The sequence below is a fragment of the Molossus molossus genome, unplaced genomic scaffold (genome assembly GCF_014108415.1).
Source record: "Molossus molossus isolate mMolMol1 unplaced genomic scaffold, mMolMol1.p scaffold_m16_p_11, whole genome shotgun sequence".
NCBI classification, from domain to species: domain Eukaryota; kingdom Metazoa; phylum Chordata; class Mammalia; order Chiroptera; family Molossidae; genus Molossus; species Molossus molossus.
The window spans coordinates 28,135,775-28,153,193 of NW_023425346.1; the positions used below are offsets into that span (position 1 = coordinate 28,135,775).

At 38.5% G+C, this 17,419-nt stretch overlaps 1 long non-coding RNA gene across 1 annotated transcript in view; it reads left to right on the top strand.

Annotated features, from left to right (window-relative positions):
* The first annotated feature begins 2,889 nt into the window (after window positions 1-2,889).
* Window positions 2,890-17,419, top strand: part of LOC118624953 — a 74,431-nt gene continuing 59,901 nt past the window's right edge. The window contains exons 1-2 of the long non-coding RNA XR_004958579.1: window positions 2,890-2,926; window positions 12,736-12,884. This is a non-coding gene — a long non-coding RNA (uncharacterized LOC118624953). The remainder of the gene's footprint in view (window positions 2,927-12,735; window positions 12,885-17,419) is intronic.

Below are 17,419 nucleotides of genomic sequence, written 5' to 3' on the forward strand. Positions count from 1 at the left end.
CCAAATTACTAGTAGGGAAATGGAAAGTCAAAGAGGTTCAGGACTTGTTTTTATGTCAGAACTAGTAAATGAAGAAGCTAAAATTTGAATGCAGGTCTGCTCACTCCAGTGCTGTATTTTTGCAATACCATGTTACTTTTCATGGTGCAGGAAGGAACAACAACAACAAAATTCTGCTTAGCAAAACTGTGAGTGATCCTGCAGAAATCACAGTACAAGGATTCCTTACTGTATTATAACAGCAGTGTTACACCTTATACAGTGCTGAGGGATAAAATTCGAAATAAAATTTTAGGTGAAAATTATCCTAAAAATTCCACTGTATCCCTTATATGTCCCTGGGAAATACTCATATTATGGCAGCCATTTAGGATTTCAGCTCAGCTCAAGAAATGTCAGACTTGTATCTCCCTTCTCATTCAGGGAAACCCCATCACTGAGGGCACTCATCTGTACTGCTGTTCTTACTATTTGATGTGTACATATGGTTCTATTAACAAGTTAAATTCACATAGCATGCAGATGTAGTAGGAGTTGATATTAACTGCAAGCCTACTCTGTATGGTCAGTGTATTAGGAACATTTTGTGCATGGTATTATCCAAAATTCAATACCATGAGGTAGGTACTTTTATCTCTATTTTGCTGATGGGGAGACTGACGTTCGAAGGTCAGAGCTAGTAAGTTGGAGAGTTGTTTTCCCAGCTCCAAATGACTCTGATGTGAGCATGCCTTCCACCGTGCACATAGTCTTTGTGGCCTGCAATGTTCTGTAGCAACCAAGCCGATCCTTCCTTAGATAACTCGCAGGGCTCGCTGACCATGTGGCCTGCCTATTCACCTGTGATAGCTGCCCCCTTCCTCCCCATCCCACACTTGTATTCCTTTCTTGACTAAGGTTCCCGAAGGCTTGTTTTCCTTCTTAAATCCTTGCTGGAGCTCATTAGTATCTATGTATCATCTAGGGAATTTTCATAACTGAGTGTGTGAGTAGGAAACAAACTCTGTCTGAAGACAGAAACCATGTGACCTGATTTAATGTAAACACATTAAACATATTCCTGTCAAAGTAAAAATCAGTTTTTTTTGCCTTTCAAATTGTCAGAGCAACTGTCTTAAAAGTTTAGATGTTTGTAAGTGCCATCGGAAAGGCTCAATAAAGTACTGCTCAGCTCAATTCAGATATAATTTGATGTTTTTATTCACATAAGCCTCCTTTTGAAAGATTATTATGACTTTTGTTTTTTCAATTCTTTTTAATAGCCCTCTGGATAGTTTCTTATTTCTTAGCTAGCTAATGGACATTTGCCCTGGTGCCTGTTTGGGTAATGCAAACCTGAATTTTAGGGTTTTACCCAAGGGATTATTTTTCTCCCACTCTCTGACTCTGGCCTTTCTTTGGATATTAATTCTCTGTTTCTGGAAAATGCCATGAGCATTGTGAGCAGCCATTGTCTTCCAAGTGTCTTTCTTGGTGAAAAAGAGCAGCTCATGATGTAACTTAATTCACTTCCTTCAAGATCAAAGTATAATACACAGTGAGTAGTGAAATCAGAGCTCGGTGACTGGAGTGACTTTTGCATCTTCGTTTGTTCACTCTCTTGTACTTGATGCTGAAAGAAGGCAGTGATGACAACTATACATGATCTCCATCTCGTGAGGTTAGGCTTGGAAATTAATTCTGAGACACTGTTTTAGACCAGAAAGGCTAAGTAATGTTGAAGTTACAATTTAACAGCAAAATCTCAATGGTTAACCAAAAGAGTATTTTCCATCATGTGAACCTTCCGCTGGCCCAGGTGTCTCTCCAGGGGTTCTCCATGTGGGGACTAAACATTGCAGGCTACTTCTATCTCATGGCACCTTTCTCTTACTCTGACGCTTCAGGGTTTGTCTACGTTGAGAAAGAAAGCATTGGGGAGAGAAATTTGTCCTATCTTGAAGATATCCACCAATGTCTTTATCCATAAGCCTGGATGCTGAACTTCCAAACATTTGCTAGCATGCCATTTTGGCACAGAGACCATTAAAGAAAAACAGACTAATCTCCTTAGAGCCATGAGTAAATAAATACAGTTTTACGAGATATTTTATAAGGTTGTCAAGGGCTTTTAATTGAGGGCCTAGATCTGGATTCTCCTAGCTACAAAATAGGCAAGTGTGGATTTACATATTTTAAATTCTGTTCCCTCCAAGGTTTGTTGTAATAAAAATGAAAATAGAGTCCAGGTAGCAATGATGACTCGGAAAAAGGAATGCAGAAAGCTTGGGCACATATGCAATGTATAAACCATAAAGCTGACCTTCTCTGAAGGGCAGGAATGGGATCTTTCATTTAACACATCTTAGTTTGTTATCCTGGGAGCAAGTTTGATACGAGTTTCTTGTGGGAATTGTGATGAGGCCCCATTGCCTTACAAACATCATACATATGTGTATACAGTCTCACCTCGGAAATTTCAAGGTAATAGAAAGTAATCTAATTATGTGGATAATTAAAAACAACCAAAATGCAAGTTTAAAACTTGTACTTTTATGACTACAAAGCAGGCTGTCAAAGTGACAGGGCGTCTGGATGTGCTCGTTGCACGCACTCAGATTAAATGAGTGCATTAGTTGATTGTTTCTGGTACGAAGATAAGCATAGAAAAGTATAATAATGTTGGCATTTAAGTGGACCTAATTAGGCTTCAAGTTTAACACTCCATTAAGATGAATGGGAAAGGGTCACCCCCTGTTCGAGCTGTGGCATTGTCTTTGTGTGTCTGGATTTTGCCTCTGAAGACAACAGTCTGTCAGCATACGTTCTCACAGTCACCCCTGTAAAAGCAGACTGGAAATTTAATTCTTTTAAAATTAAATCTCAGGTTCTGGAGGCCACAGTAAAATCCATGGGGAGATCGTAAATCTTCACGTTCTGCAGCTGTGTAAGTCATAAATAACAACAATAATAATGATAATACTTTCCCTCGTCTATATGAACGTTCAAGTGCAGACTTCAGTGGTTCCTGAACAGGATCTGGTGAAACCCATGACCTCCAGTTTGCCACGAAAGGACCCTGTTCGTAGAAGGGTGAGTGGCTTGGGTAAAGTTACAGTGCATGTCACTGGTAAAGCCAGAAATAACATGGAAAGACTGCTCAGTTTTTGTTACAATAGTCTGTCGTCCATTAGGGGAAGGGAGTAAGGAGCAATGATCTTGTCTACCACACTAAGTGCACGTTCATTTGAAAGGAAACCCAGGAATCAAAGGGCAGCACAGCACAGTAGATATGTTTACAGGGAGATGACCGGGTACATTTGGCTCAGTGCTGTGCAAATAGGAAAAATTTAGACATGACAATGACACAGATCTGAATGGATGTGGTCTGAAAGTTATGAAAGTCTGGAACTCATTCACAATTGTCACACGAAGAGCCAAAGAGTCATCCTGTACCTTTTGGCCACTGGATTCAGAAACTAGATGTCTAAGGATTGGGTAAGGAGAAGCCAACATGGCTTGAATTGAATGGCTGAGGAATGATGGTCATGATTTTCTGATTCTTTCAAAGGTATGATGGCTATTTTTCCAATTGCTGTCTCAGGATTGGTAGCTTATAATTCTGCTTATGCTCTGGACTTGCTGCATGCCATTGGACACATAATTTTCTCTCGCTAATATTTAAAAAAATTATTATTAAGTTGAAATATGGCCTGCTGATCCAAATTCTAGGTTTTGTGTCTGTGTTACTCAGTAACATTGTGGAAAGAAAGTTTTAGTGTACAACTAGTGCCTGGACAGACCCACGACCATGTCCAACTCTTTTCTAAATGTGAAATTATAACTTTGAAACTGTTTAAATGGGTCCAATTATGTTAGAATAATGGTCGTATTTTTAAAATAAATCATTTATCTTAAGATTTTGGAGTTGGATGGAAGGAAATGTAGTTCTTTGAGCCAACTTTTAAAGAAATTCATTATTTCAAGTCCCTCACTCATGGTACTTCATTGCTTGAACATTTCAAATAATGGAGAGTAGAGAATGGGACATCCTTTTCCCAGGGTTGGTCATCTCGGGTTCTTCTCACTCTGCCTTGCAATACTCTATACCAACTGATACGAATCTTGTCTCTGAGAATACGTGTCTGTTCCTTTTGCAATTTGATAGCGTTCAGTTGTCTGAAGCAAGTGATTTTGTTAATTATGAAGCAAGTGATTTTGTTAATTACTTGGTTTTCTTTTTCTAATTCATTGTAGGGCATACAGAAGTTTTCAGAAACTTTATTTCTTGCAAGATTTCCCTCAAGCTTTAGTAGTACATGAGGATCCAGCCTATCTTACAAATGTCCTATGTCATATCATTAATGTTTGGTTATTCTCTCTCGGTGAGAACAATAGGTTAATATTTGTAAGGTATTCTTTTTCACAGTATATTTCATCTTTTATATTACTTTTGGTCTAGGGGAAATCAAATTAATTTAGGTTCATCCTAATTAATTTACAAATTTATTGATTTGTGACTTGCTTTGCTCCAGAATTAGTCATTAAATGCCATTTCCAGCAATGCACTGACAAGATAAAAAACATAAAAGTGGCAAAAGGGAATAAAAGGCAGAAAAATAAGTTAGAAATGGGGAAAGCTCATTATATAAAATACATTTATGTGGTTATTATATAGTTATTTGTGGTTAGTCCAAATGTGATTCTGAACTTGCTAGCAGCCAATTCAAAGACAAAAGTAAAAACAGTTATGAGATGAATAGCATCTAATGTTAAAAAGACAGTTGGGCCGTGGCCGGTTTTGCTCAGCGGTTAGAGCGTCGGCCTGCGGTCCGGAGAGACCCGGGTTCGGTTCCTGCTGGGGGCACATACTTCGGTTGCAGTTTGTCCCCGGCCCTGGTTGGTCGTGTGGGTGGCAGCCACTCGATGTGTCCCTTCACGTTGATGTTTCTCTCTCTCTCTCTCTTCCTCTCTCTCCCTCCCACTCTATCTGTACAAAAAATGGAAAAATATCCTTGGGTGAGGATAAAAAAAAAAAGACAGTTGGGAGGAACTCAATGATTCTTTACGCTGAGTCCTGAGAACACATTCTCCCAAGTTCTCATAGAGAGAACTCTATATGAGGAAGTAAAAATGCCGTTAATAACATTCCTATAGTGAATTCCACAACTTTCATAGGATTTTTATCACCATTGATAAAATTCCCAAGTGCAAATGCCTGGTACTCGATAAGTACTTATAATGGGTTGAATTGTTTCCCCTTGAAAGATGTTGAAATCCAAACCCCCAGCGCCTGTGAGAGTTATTTATTTGGAAGCAGTGTCTTTGCAGATGTAATCAGGATAAAATGAGGTCTTCCTGAATTAAGGTGGGCTCTAATGCAATGTGACTGATGTCGTTAAAAAGAGCAGAAGAGCCCTGGCCAGTTTGGCTCAGCGGTTAGAGCGTCGGCCTGCGGTCCGGAGAGACCCGGGTTTGGTTCCCGCTAAGGGCACGTACTTCGGTTGCAGTTTGTCCCCGGCCCTGGTTGGTCGTGCGGGTGGCAGCCACTCGATGTGTCCCTTCACATCGATGTTTCTCTCTCTCTCTCTCTTCCTCTCTCTCCCTCCCACTCTATCTGTACAAAAAATGGAAAAATATCCTCGGGTGAGGATAAAAAAAAAAAAAAGAGTAGAAGAGACACGGAGGGTGAAAGGCCATGTGAAGACAGAAGCAGAGGTTGGAGCTGGCTGCCATCTGCCAAGGAAAGCCTGGGGCTACCAGAAGCTGGAAGAGACAGGGACGCATCCTCCTGAGACGTTTCAGAGGGAGAGCATGGCCCTGCCAGGCCACTGATTTTGGATTTCTCGCCTCCAGAACTGTAACAGGACACATTTCTATTGTTTTAAGCCACTTGATTTGTAATGCTTTGTTACATACACAGCCTTATGGAACTAATACGGTGCTCAAAAAGTTTCTATTCAGAGTACAAATAAATTTTATGAACCAATTGACTGATGGAAAAAGGCTGCTCAGAAATTTAAAGATACTGCTATGATCAACTAAGAAAAATAATTGAAACAATCTCACCAGATATATTTTTACTAAGTTTCTATTTTTACTAATGTCAGTATTTCTGCAGAGGAGATTTATTTATTGTGGGTTTATAATGAATAACCTGTGTTCATGAGGTTTAATGTGTAGATTTGGCCACTACCAGGAGCCATTTTATTTCCTGTGATATACAACTCTTCTTAGAGCTTTGAGCACTATCAACCTTATAGTAAGTATTCAGATAAACTTTTAGAGAAATAAGATATATAGTAAATTCTACTGTTACATGATTAATAAGGAGGGTAGAGAAAGGTCCTGTTCCCAAATGCCATTAGTATAAAGGGGACATGCTACACTTATATATTTTAATTAGCTGGATCACAGGAGTCCTGTTATCTCCCCTTGTAAATTTTGCTATGTATGGGTGTTCCTGCTTCTTTTTCATTAGTCCTTTTTTCAAAACACATTCCCATGACTTCAATCCTTATCATCTCCAAGTATCTATAAGCAATCAAATAAATCAACGACTCCCTAAATGTGGAGAAGAAAAGAAGATGAAAAATGAGTCAAGAGGAAAAACAGTGTCCGGATTCTGATTGGAACACAATCTACCAAGGTTGTTGCAAGTCCAGCTTCATTCTCTCGGGGACTGGCTTCCCCTCCTACTCCATCCTCAAGGAAGTCGAATGTTGTGATAGGATAAAGGCAGCAACCACCACAAGTTATGAAAGCTCACAAACACAGATGAATATCATGCTTGATGAGCTAGTTTGGGGGGGGGAAAAGCACGTACTTTTCAATAACCTAATATTTTATTTGAAAAGACAAAGCTTTTGAGAATCATTGAACTCCTATGAATATAATACCTTCAATTGAAAAAGCAGAGATAAAATCTCTCAAATTATCAACACAAGAGGCATCATTCTGGACCTGAAAGAAAGGAGAACTCCCCCACCCCTCAAAACAAATTAAACATTTATAATAGTGTCAACAATAAAAATAAAGTCATATATATGTATGTATGTGTGTGTGTGTGTGTGTGTGTGTGTGTGTGTGTATGCAGTGGGCATCTCTAGTGGATCTACGGAAACATGGAGCGCTTGAGTGTTCACATGTTTGCAAAGTTCTCTTTTCTATTCATCTCTCCTGGGCCCATCCCACAGGCAGTCCCACCCCTGTTAGTAATGTAAAGGAACAATCTCGGAGCTGCCCTGTGTTAGTAACATTCGCAGGTTCTCTCTCCCCCCAGATTGGAGCTGAGGCACTTTTCCTTTCTAAAGAGCAGCATCTGGCCTCTCCGTGCGCTCATTTGCATGCCAATACTGGGTTGCCCTCCCAGCACACAGCTATTTAATAGTGGTACTGGTGTCCGAGCTCTGGGAACAAACCAAATGGTTTGGGTGTGCTTTTGTGTGCAGTGCGGGTCGTTGCTACAGTGTGCTTATTAAGAATAGTACACATTCATTATAACAAGATTGCTCTTTTGCTTAGGGGCCATCATGGCGCATTCTGTAAATGAATTAACAGTAGCATGCATTTGTGTATTATGGGCCCAGAAGATGCATTTGTTTATTAAATAAATCTGCAACATAGAAAGTATGGTTGAATAAAAAATCCTAGAAAATAATCAGAGTGCGCATGTACAGTAGCTATTTGTTTCTTTCTCTTTTTAAATTCTCAACGTCTTGGCGAGTTTTCCTCCTTTGTTTCTTTTAAATTACCAGAAATCACAGGCCACATGATAGACTAACAGCCTGCAACGAATGATGTAAAAAAATGTAGAAATCAAATTTGAGTCACAGAAGCACAATACATTTCCAGAAGTGGTATTGTAAATAGTCGTGTAACTTTAAAATTGTCTCTAAAAGTCGCTACTATTTTTAACTTAATTTTCATTTTTGGCTAAAATTTAGCTTGCATCAAATATGTAGATTTCCCCCTGAACTTTTTTTTCCTTTGAAAGATAAACTCTGCGTTTCGGCATTCAGCTAATATTGATACATGCATTTCCAACCTTTTGGTCCAGGTATAGCTCGTATATTAATAAACATGAGTCGTCCTGTTGGATTTTATTCCTGTTAATTAATGATTTTTGAAAAGCCACTGAGAACTCAGAATATGTTTTTAGATGTAGCTATTCTGTATCTCTCTCCATTTACATTTTTTACTTGCTGTTTTTACTGTGTGATCTAATATGTTGTGCACTTCAAGTAAAATGAAAAGAAAATGGAAATATTTTAAGATGACATGCAGAAAGACTCTGCAGCCCCAGCAGGGTTGGGAGGAAATCTATTAAAATGAGCTGAGGAAAAAAGAAAAGAAGAAACAGTCATATTCCCCAATTCTTGAAATTTGTATGCTATTTAAAGGGCAAATGTCTTTTAAAAAGATAAATGGAAGCCTTTCTACAAAATCCAGGGGTACTAAGTAAAATTTGCCAAAATATTTTAAAAGGGAAGGCTTGGTAATGGATTAGGCTTCATAGATTTTTAGCTTAGTAACAGATCTATGACACTATTAAAAAACATACCTGGCTAATTAGTATATCTGCAATATAAAAATTGTGTTTTGTAAGAAACATGGCAGGATTTAGGAAAGAGATTCCACATGCAGCAAACTACATACTGTTTGAAGCGGGATTACACTCTCCTCCCACAGGGAATCTTAAATACTTAGCATTTTGCTCTTAAAGGAGTAATATTCAGCTCTGTAATTTATTGGAGAAAAAAAGAACCAACCTACCACGGTAACAATTGATTTGATTATTATGAAAGGGAGAGGAAAATATTTGAAACCCAGTTTCCTTTCTTTCATCTTTTCTTTCTTTTTTTCCCCTTCTCTTTCTTATTATTTTGGTAAAAAGCTCTATTTTTCCAGAGCATTTTATTTATTCTGTTGCAGCTTTTAGCGAGGCCAGCCAATCAGAAAGTCTGTAAGGGCCCAGGCCCAGACTCAGTGCTGAGCTCCAAATGCGATTCCAGTCCTGACAGGGGGATTATAGGAAACAGATGACTTACGCTTCTAATTTGTGGCCTTAAATTGCAAACAGAATTTCAGGAGTCGAGCAGAGTAATAAATGGCAATAGAAAAAGCCACACACAGCCAAATCAGTATGTGGTGGTTGTAGGTTAAACTAAATGGGAAGAGACAGGTTATGATGGTTCAGTGTATTACAGAGAAGAAAGTCTTAAATTACCAGTGCTGAGAGGTATTGCTCCACGGCAGACAGCATTGCATTGTGCAGTCTACAGATATCCCAAGCAGAACAATAAAAAAGCAGGTTTAACATAGAACCTGTTGCTGGACGAATCATTCCCACCCCCCCTCTTTTAGAAATGGAAGTGGTGTTTTATGTTTGTTTTGACCTCTGCTGTATACTTGGCCCCTTAACATCTGTTTTCTACCGTTGCCGTTTTTCACACCAAATTAAATGTCGAGGAGTCAGATAAAATAAGTTCAAAATATGTCCAAATTATTTTTGTTGACTTCCAACAAATGTCTCAGTAACTCTTTTCACACGGAACGATACCATTTAAATGCCAACGTAGGAAATTATTTTCCTTGCAACATTTTAGGAGCTGAAGAAAGGACTTTTGAGGTGGACTTAAACTCGGGAAATATTGATTGCATTGGCCTTTTGGGTAACTTGTATGACTATTTCAGACTTGCTTTAAGGCTCTTCCGTCATAGAAAGTTATGTGCATTTGTTGGACAGAAATTCCAGGAAAATTGTTTAACAACAGCATATAAAAGAGCCATTCTTCAGAGCTGCTTCACACCATAAATATCAGTTAGAAATAAACGGGACCCACTGTTTATCATGTGGAAACCAACATATATTTGATTTCCATCACAATCTGTGTGTGTGTGTGTGTGTGTGTTTGTGTGTGCATGAGTGTAGGAGTAAGAGTTAAGACAGTAATGACATGAATTCCCACTGTCAAAAGAAGTCTGGCTGTCATATGTCTGTAGTATAAAATTTTAAAAAGCCCCTCATTTTGAACTTCTAATTCAATAAATATTTTAATAACACAGAGCTACCTTTCTTTGCAAAGAATACCATCCTTTAAGATTCAACGTATCTACACATCGGAGTTTGACAACTTATTCATAACAAAGATTGATTCAAAAATAATTATCCTATTCTATATTATTTATTGCCAATATATCAAAATCGTCGCTCCTGGTGAAGGACAGAAACGGGGTTCACTTTAGTTCACCATGCTGTGCTCGAAGTGGGGCCAAGTAGAATCAATAATTTTTCTTCCACTTTCCTTATGGACAAGAAATCTATCACACTAACATTTTGATCTTTTAACTACTATATTAACTTTAACCTCAAACCTTTTGTTTTACCTGCTGAAGAAAAGCTGTTATGTGACAGGTATCCTGGAGAAAAAGAAACTATTTTTGTTGAACTATTAAGCAAGTCTGTTGATAATCATTGGAGATGACTGGCTAAATAGATTTTGACTAATCACTTGCAAAAATTATGCTTGTTAGAAGCACTTTATATTCCGTGTCATGGTGATATCCATGTTGGTTATAGCTAGTTCATTGTAGATGGTGTTCTTTTTTTTTTTTAATCACCTGGCCAAAAGAGAAAACAAACCTCAGATGAAAGCTTTCGCCTCTGACAGAGAACTCTTTTCATGCCTGTCTTCTTCTTCTTTTTTAAAAATAAATGCTCAATTATTATTTGTGTCATAGTGGGAAGACGGGGTCTCTATAGGGCCTGAACCTTTTCAAACAGAAGATAGCTTTTGTTTTTGTCCCCCATCAACACCAATCACCTAATTAAATCTGATATCTCTGGCTGAAGCAAAATGATTTGTAATAGTTCTTTGGAGTTTACTTAATCAGTTTCAATGTCTTTTGTGTGGTGAATGTGGTGATATTTTACAAAATGGAGCTGAAAAAAGAGGAGGCACAATGCAGTCTCGCAAGGGCTGGGAGGGAGGGGAGGCGAGGCGGAGGGCAGACCAGTGTGACCAAACCGTGAAAGCAGGGTGTAGTCCAGCGAAGGGCTTGCCGACAAGTCATTCATTAGTTGAGATCATCAAGCAGATCTAACCTGGAAAAAGGCTTCCTGTCAAATGTAGGCCTGGGCATCTGACAGGGCCTCAGATTCTACACCTTGATCAGCCCAAGCTACTGACACTATTTTCCTTAACAAACACCAACAGCTTTTTTTTTCTCCTTCATTTCAACATCTCTCAGGGGTTGGATTCCCTTTCTTCTCCCGCTCTGTAGAGAGTAAAGGGAGCTTGTTAACTTGCTTAGATATTTTGACTGCGGATGCTCTTTGGCCACTTGCCTGTGGTAACAGTGTCAAACCCTAACTTGGTATAATTGCTGTATTTGCAGTCAGAAGAGTGTTCTGTCTTTATGTTCAAGCTGCTGAATAAAAAAGAAGTGTCATTTTGGAAAATCCTATAAATTATCCTCAAAGTTCTGTCAAAATACAATGTGTGACATACCTGGTATATTTTGTGTTCATTGCCCAGTTACAGAAGAGTAAAACAATGGGGTTTTAACTATGGCAATTAGAAGCTAGTAAATCCCTGTATTCCTTATGCTGAGATTGGAGAACAATAAAATAAAATGAAACTTAAAAAAAACGAAAGCAGCAGAACTGGGCGCTTTATCATTTAAAAAGTGACTGGAAAGCATTAAAAATTTTAATTATCCATTGTGTCACAGTTTTTCTACAGTATGGATTAGAAGTGACAATTTTTGATGGGCCTCCATTTAATAGAGGCGTGCATAATTTACATACATTAGCTATATCCATTCTGCAAGTGGAAATTAAGATTGTAATGGAACTTTATCTTATTGATACTTAATAACAGGTGGCAATCGAGAACCATATTTATAATAAAATGCACTTTCAAAATGGTAGAGTTTTATTCACTCTGTATTTTGTACGTTTTCAAAGACTCATTATAGTAGGGAAAACTGCAAAATTGGCTTTGTGTCCCCCCTTAATACATAACAATGTGAAATTGGAGGCAAATAGTAATGAATGGCAGAAAACTCCGGATGTCCTCCTGGCCTCCTCCACGCGGAATGCATGTGAGCGCATCTTCAGGGATGATCCTCGCAGAATGAGTACCAGCTGAACGTTACGTAACACCGGCAGGCGCAGGGCTGCCAACGCTGGCATTATTTAGTCAGAGAAAAATGATCCTTCCAGTTAAGTAGACCCTCCCTGTATCTCACAAACTGTACAAAACTGCATGCTGCTGGCAGGTAATGGCTTGTAATTAGCGTGGCAGGCAGGTAATGACTTGAAATCACCTGCCAATTGTTTCTGAGTGTTTGCTCTGTTTCAAAACTCTGGATGAGTGAGAAGATCATGGGGGGCTATAAGCATGCAAACAGAGAAAAGAGGAAGAACACAACCAGGGAATCTCATTCTGAATAGAATTTCTCCCCGTTTGTTGCTTATTTTACCCCCAGGTCCTCCCTCAGCAGCGCCAAAGAGGCATTGAGAATTGGCAGGTTGCTTTACCTGCCTGCTGCTCCGACTGGGAGAGATGGTGCCTGTTGAGAAATTCTTTCCTGCTTTGGAATCAAACCAACGTTCATAGCTGCAGCCTCTACACTGGAAAATTGGGATTAGGAGAGCAATGGCAGCTCAGCTTGTTTGAAAAGAAGCATGAATTACTCAGAGACAGACTTTACCTTCCTGCTGAAGCCTATTTCTTTCTTTTTCATCAGCTTCCCGGACTTGATGGAGAGCTGTTGGTATTGACGTGTGAAAGGCTGGGCAAGGAGTCTGTGCAAAGTCGAGGCTGGACCAGTTCTCTAAGGATCCCACAAATGCTTTGGACCAGCGCTTAACTCTCGAAAATGCGTATAGGTTCCAAGTGAGTAACGTAACTGAACATATTGAAATGTGGTGGGGAGGAAGGAAGTCATGGCAAGCAGGACAGTATGTGGCCTCTCTAAATTTGAGTGACATCCATTTTGCTCTAGCCAATTGTTAGACTATGGGTACCGGGTGGCCAGATTTCCCAAATTCTTAAGAGAAGCCAGAAATCTGGAGTTTAATGAAAAAATACCCACTTTTTAAAGCGTTGAAACGAAATTTAAAAAAACATAAACTTTTGTGTGGTTGAAACAAGATTTCAGGCCCCAGGCTACTAGTTGATGATCTCTGTTTTAAATTATATTTTTCTACTTGGTACCTTTTTTTTTTTTTTTCTTGTAATCTTGTTAGATTAGTAAACGGGAAAAAACAGAGGTGAATTTACACATGCAACTAGTTCTTTGGCTTTTAAATTTTTCTTGTGACTGTTATGTGTAAACACTTGGAAAAAGACCTCTTAGGAAATCTCCCCATTCAATGTCTGCTCATTTCGAGCTGTCCCCAAATGCAGAGGGCTTCCTTGGGCCAAGCCTGTGGGGCTCTTTCAAACCCCCATCTAGAGAAGAACGTCTCTGAGCCCTGACTGACTAGTTCCAATAAGTCATTATGAAGGAGAACCGACTGATCACACCCAGGCCAGCAGTCCAGTGGACTCCCAAGAACACACTTTAGGAGTCTTAAAGGCCTGAATTTAATCTGATCTGGGATCTGCCTACTTCACTGCTGTGACCTTGGGCAAGTCACTCCATGGACTCAGCCTTCATTTCCTCACTGGTCAAATAAGAGTGATGTACTTACCTGGTAGACGTGTGGTCAGGGTTAGAGAAAATTACTTAAATTGTTCCTTGTATTCATCTTTCATATGACAGATGACTAGATTATAGTCATTGGACTCAATAGCCAGATTCGTCCTTTACTCTAGTCAAAATCCAAATCAATAACACACTTTATATTTATTTGAAATCAAAGCCTTCTATACTTTTCCAGAATATTTAAAAAATATTAGTAGCCCTGCCCGGTTTGGCTCAGCAGTTAGAGTGTTGGCCTGTGGACCGAAGGGTTGGAGGTTTGAGTCCGGGTCCAGGGCACATACTTGAGTTTCAGTTTTAATCCCTGGCCCTGGTCGGTGTCCTGCAACCAATCAATGTGTCTCTCCTCCCTCCCTTCCACTCTATCTACAAATCAATGGAAAAACAGCCTTAGGTGAGGATTAACAAAACAATAAAATAGAGAATATTAGTAAACTTTCTTGATAAAGTTCATTTCTAGTTTGAGCAATATCAAACAAAATCATGTTCCAACATCCAGAACACTAGTGCAATTATACAGGTTTTTTTTTTTTTTAAGGGTCAAAAGTTAGAATAAAATAAATCTAGCTTTGCAGTATAAAATCTGAAGGGAGAAATTGCTTTGATTTGGGGGCCTTGGCCTAGTGAACAAATGATGAGAGTGATTAAAAAAAAAAATTAACCAGGTTATTGTTATTTTACATTCAAGTAAGAAATGCTCTAGTAGAGCAAGGTTAATGCACATTAGTCATACAGAGACAGACTTCATTAGGTCAGTGTGGGTGACAGCAGTAAGTCAGGCTGGTCCCGCTGAGTGTGCCAAGGAGCAGAAGAAAAGATCTTGCCTTACAGATGCCTTGTAGAAAGGACCAGATTTTGGAGCTGGCTTCAACACAATCTTAAAAGTCATCATGTCCACGCTGGCTTTTCTTTCTTTGCAGTTACTGTAATTTTAGAAGCGAGGTTTCCAGCTGTATTACCTCAAACTGTAAAATAGGTGCTTATTTGTTAGGTGAAGTCTTTTCTTTTTTATTTTTTTCAGGAGTTCCGAAAACTTTATTCTCAAACTGAAAATCTATATGAAGGCAAAAGTGCAATTGGCCTCATTGGTTCTTTTCCCCAAAGCTTTTTATAGATAGCTGACTAAGCAGTTCATGGACACCTCTATCCTCTTTCTAGCTGTCATTATTCGTACATAGTTTGTCTTTAAAAATAAAGATATTGCCCTGGCCAGTTTGGCTCAGTGGTTAGAGCGTCGGCCTAAGGTCCGGAGAGGCCCGGGTTCGGTACCCGCTAAGGGCATGTACCTTGGTTGCAGTTTGTCCCCGGCCCTGGTTGGTCGTGCGGGTGGCAGCCACTCGATGTGTTCCTTTCACATCGATGTTTCCCTCTCTCTCTCTTCCTCTCTCTCCCTCCCACTCTGTCTGTACAAAAAATGGAAAAATGTCCTCGGATGAGGATTAAAATAAATAAATAAATAAATAAATAAAGATATTAAAATCAGTCTTGCATTTAGCTACTAACTTAGAGTTTTTAGAATTTGATTGTTCAGTTGCATAGTAATTAAGATAAACTTCTAGCCCTAAAGTTCTTTGAAGTTTCTTTTCTCAGGTTAAAAAAAAAAAAAAATTGGCACCTAAATTGTTTAAAGATCTAGTTTAAGTATAGCAAAACCAAACCATATGTGTAGAGAACTATAAATATTATCTGGATATATTAGTTGAATTACATGGGCTATTTAAAGACAAGAGAGGATGTGTTTTTAAATACATTACTGTTATTTTTTCTAAATATCTGACTATAACAGAAGGGACTTAATAATAATATAGCATGATTTTTGCATAGTCTGATGGCAACTGACCCTGACATAGTTCTCATATTCCTCATCTGTTTGCTCTTATATGTGTTCCTCTTAATATTAAATAGAATACTAAGTGATAGTTTTAGTATTCCATGAAGTAGGACTCTAGTAGAATTTAAACAGAAATCCAAATACACATTATAAATGATTACATATAAAAATTTCAATACTTAGGTAGTTTATCAACGCACAAATGGAAACATAGCTCATCATAACTAGGTACAATCCCCTTAAAGACAGATGAATTGTTTTGCTAAATAACGAGAATTTTCTATTCTAATTTGTGAAAACTTAAAAACCAGAACTGATATCATGCGTACTTTCAAAAATTTAAATAATTTACACACAGATTTTTTCTGAGTCATTATCAGAGTTTGTGCATTTCCTCCAACTAAATTATGTTCTTTTAAAAAGCCAGCTTGTTGGGAGTGGGGTGGGAGGAGGAGGGTGGGGGGAGAGCTCAAGAGGCACATACAGAAATTGTCTTAATTTCTGAGAAATGTGGTTCTGACAATCACTTAAGACAATATAGTTGATACTGCTGTCAGGATGGACTCTTTTCAAAAGAATGTTTTTATAGAATAACATTGTGACACTGTGCTCAGATGGATGTCTTTAGCAGTATTTGATTAATGTAATGTAATAAAAGAGAAGCACACCGAACTGTCTGTACATGTCTTGTTAAGTATGTTTGATTCATTATATGTGGTTCTCAGTTCTCTCCTCTTTCTGCAGTTCATTTTTTATCATTTCAATAATATATCTATAAATATGAAAAAGTTGGCACTTTCAAAGTCTTTGACATATATGGCTATTAATTCATAACTCTAAAAAATTGTATCTTTCAACCTGTCATTTTAAAGCTTGTAGAGTTTATTACAGTGGTAACCGGTGTTAGAAATTAGATTCTGAACTTTAGCAAGAAGGAAAATAAGCTCATGGACCTAAAAGTTAAAGAAAATATACCTAGACTTAGTTCTAAGATACAATTACATAAACAGATACATTATTAAAGATTATCTTCTTAAATTCACTGATGATATCATTGAGGTTTATATTGGTTACTGGTTTCTAACTTACTTTGTTTTCCAACTCCAGATATCAAATATTGAGCAAACTTATAATGAACAAAGCTATCCAAATTCAATGTCATGATTATCTTTGTTGCCATGGGTTAATGGGTTAAACTTCATAGCATATATATTTATGAAATAGAATACTTACATGATTCATTGTAGGTATTCTGATGGCAAAATAATAATACCACTTACTTACTTACATATACATTCTAGGTATTATTGTTTTACTAAGAATAAGCCCTATAAGGCAGATACTATCTGATTTCCATTTACTGATGAGGAAGCTGAAGACGGGGCAATATGACCAAGATCACACATATGCTGAGGCAGAGCTGGGCTTGGAACTCGGGAGTCTGGCACTAGAGCCGTTGACCCCTTCTAGGGAAAGCTAACCGTGGAATGTTTTCTTCTTGGTGCCTTTGGTCTTGCTTCATATCCTTCAATGCCTAAGTAGCAACTTGGCCCCCTCATTTCCCAGGTTCCTTTCTTTGGTTCAATTAAGAAAATAATGTCCTAATATTAGGATAGTAACTCTGAAGTGTTCCATGTAATGAGCTCTGACTCATGGATGATTTGGGAGTTTTGGGTGCCAGGCGAGCACATCATGTGTGAATAAGCTTGTGGCAGGGGCTGAGGGTGAGGCCTGAGGACATGGTTTATGTTGGAGCCTCACTGTGTTCTGGGTGACTCATGTGCACTAAACAGCAGAGTCATGGACCATTTACACACACCCAATATCAGGTTCACTCCAAGGTTGTTCTCCCACAGCTATTTCACAGCTTTCTAAAAGCACAGGACTTATTTT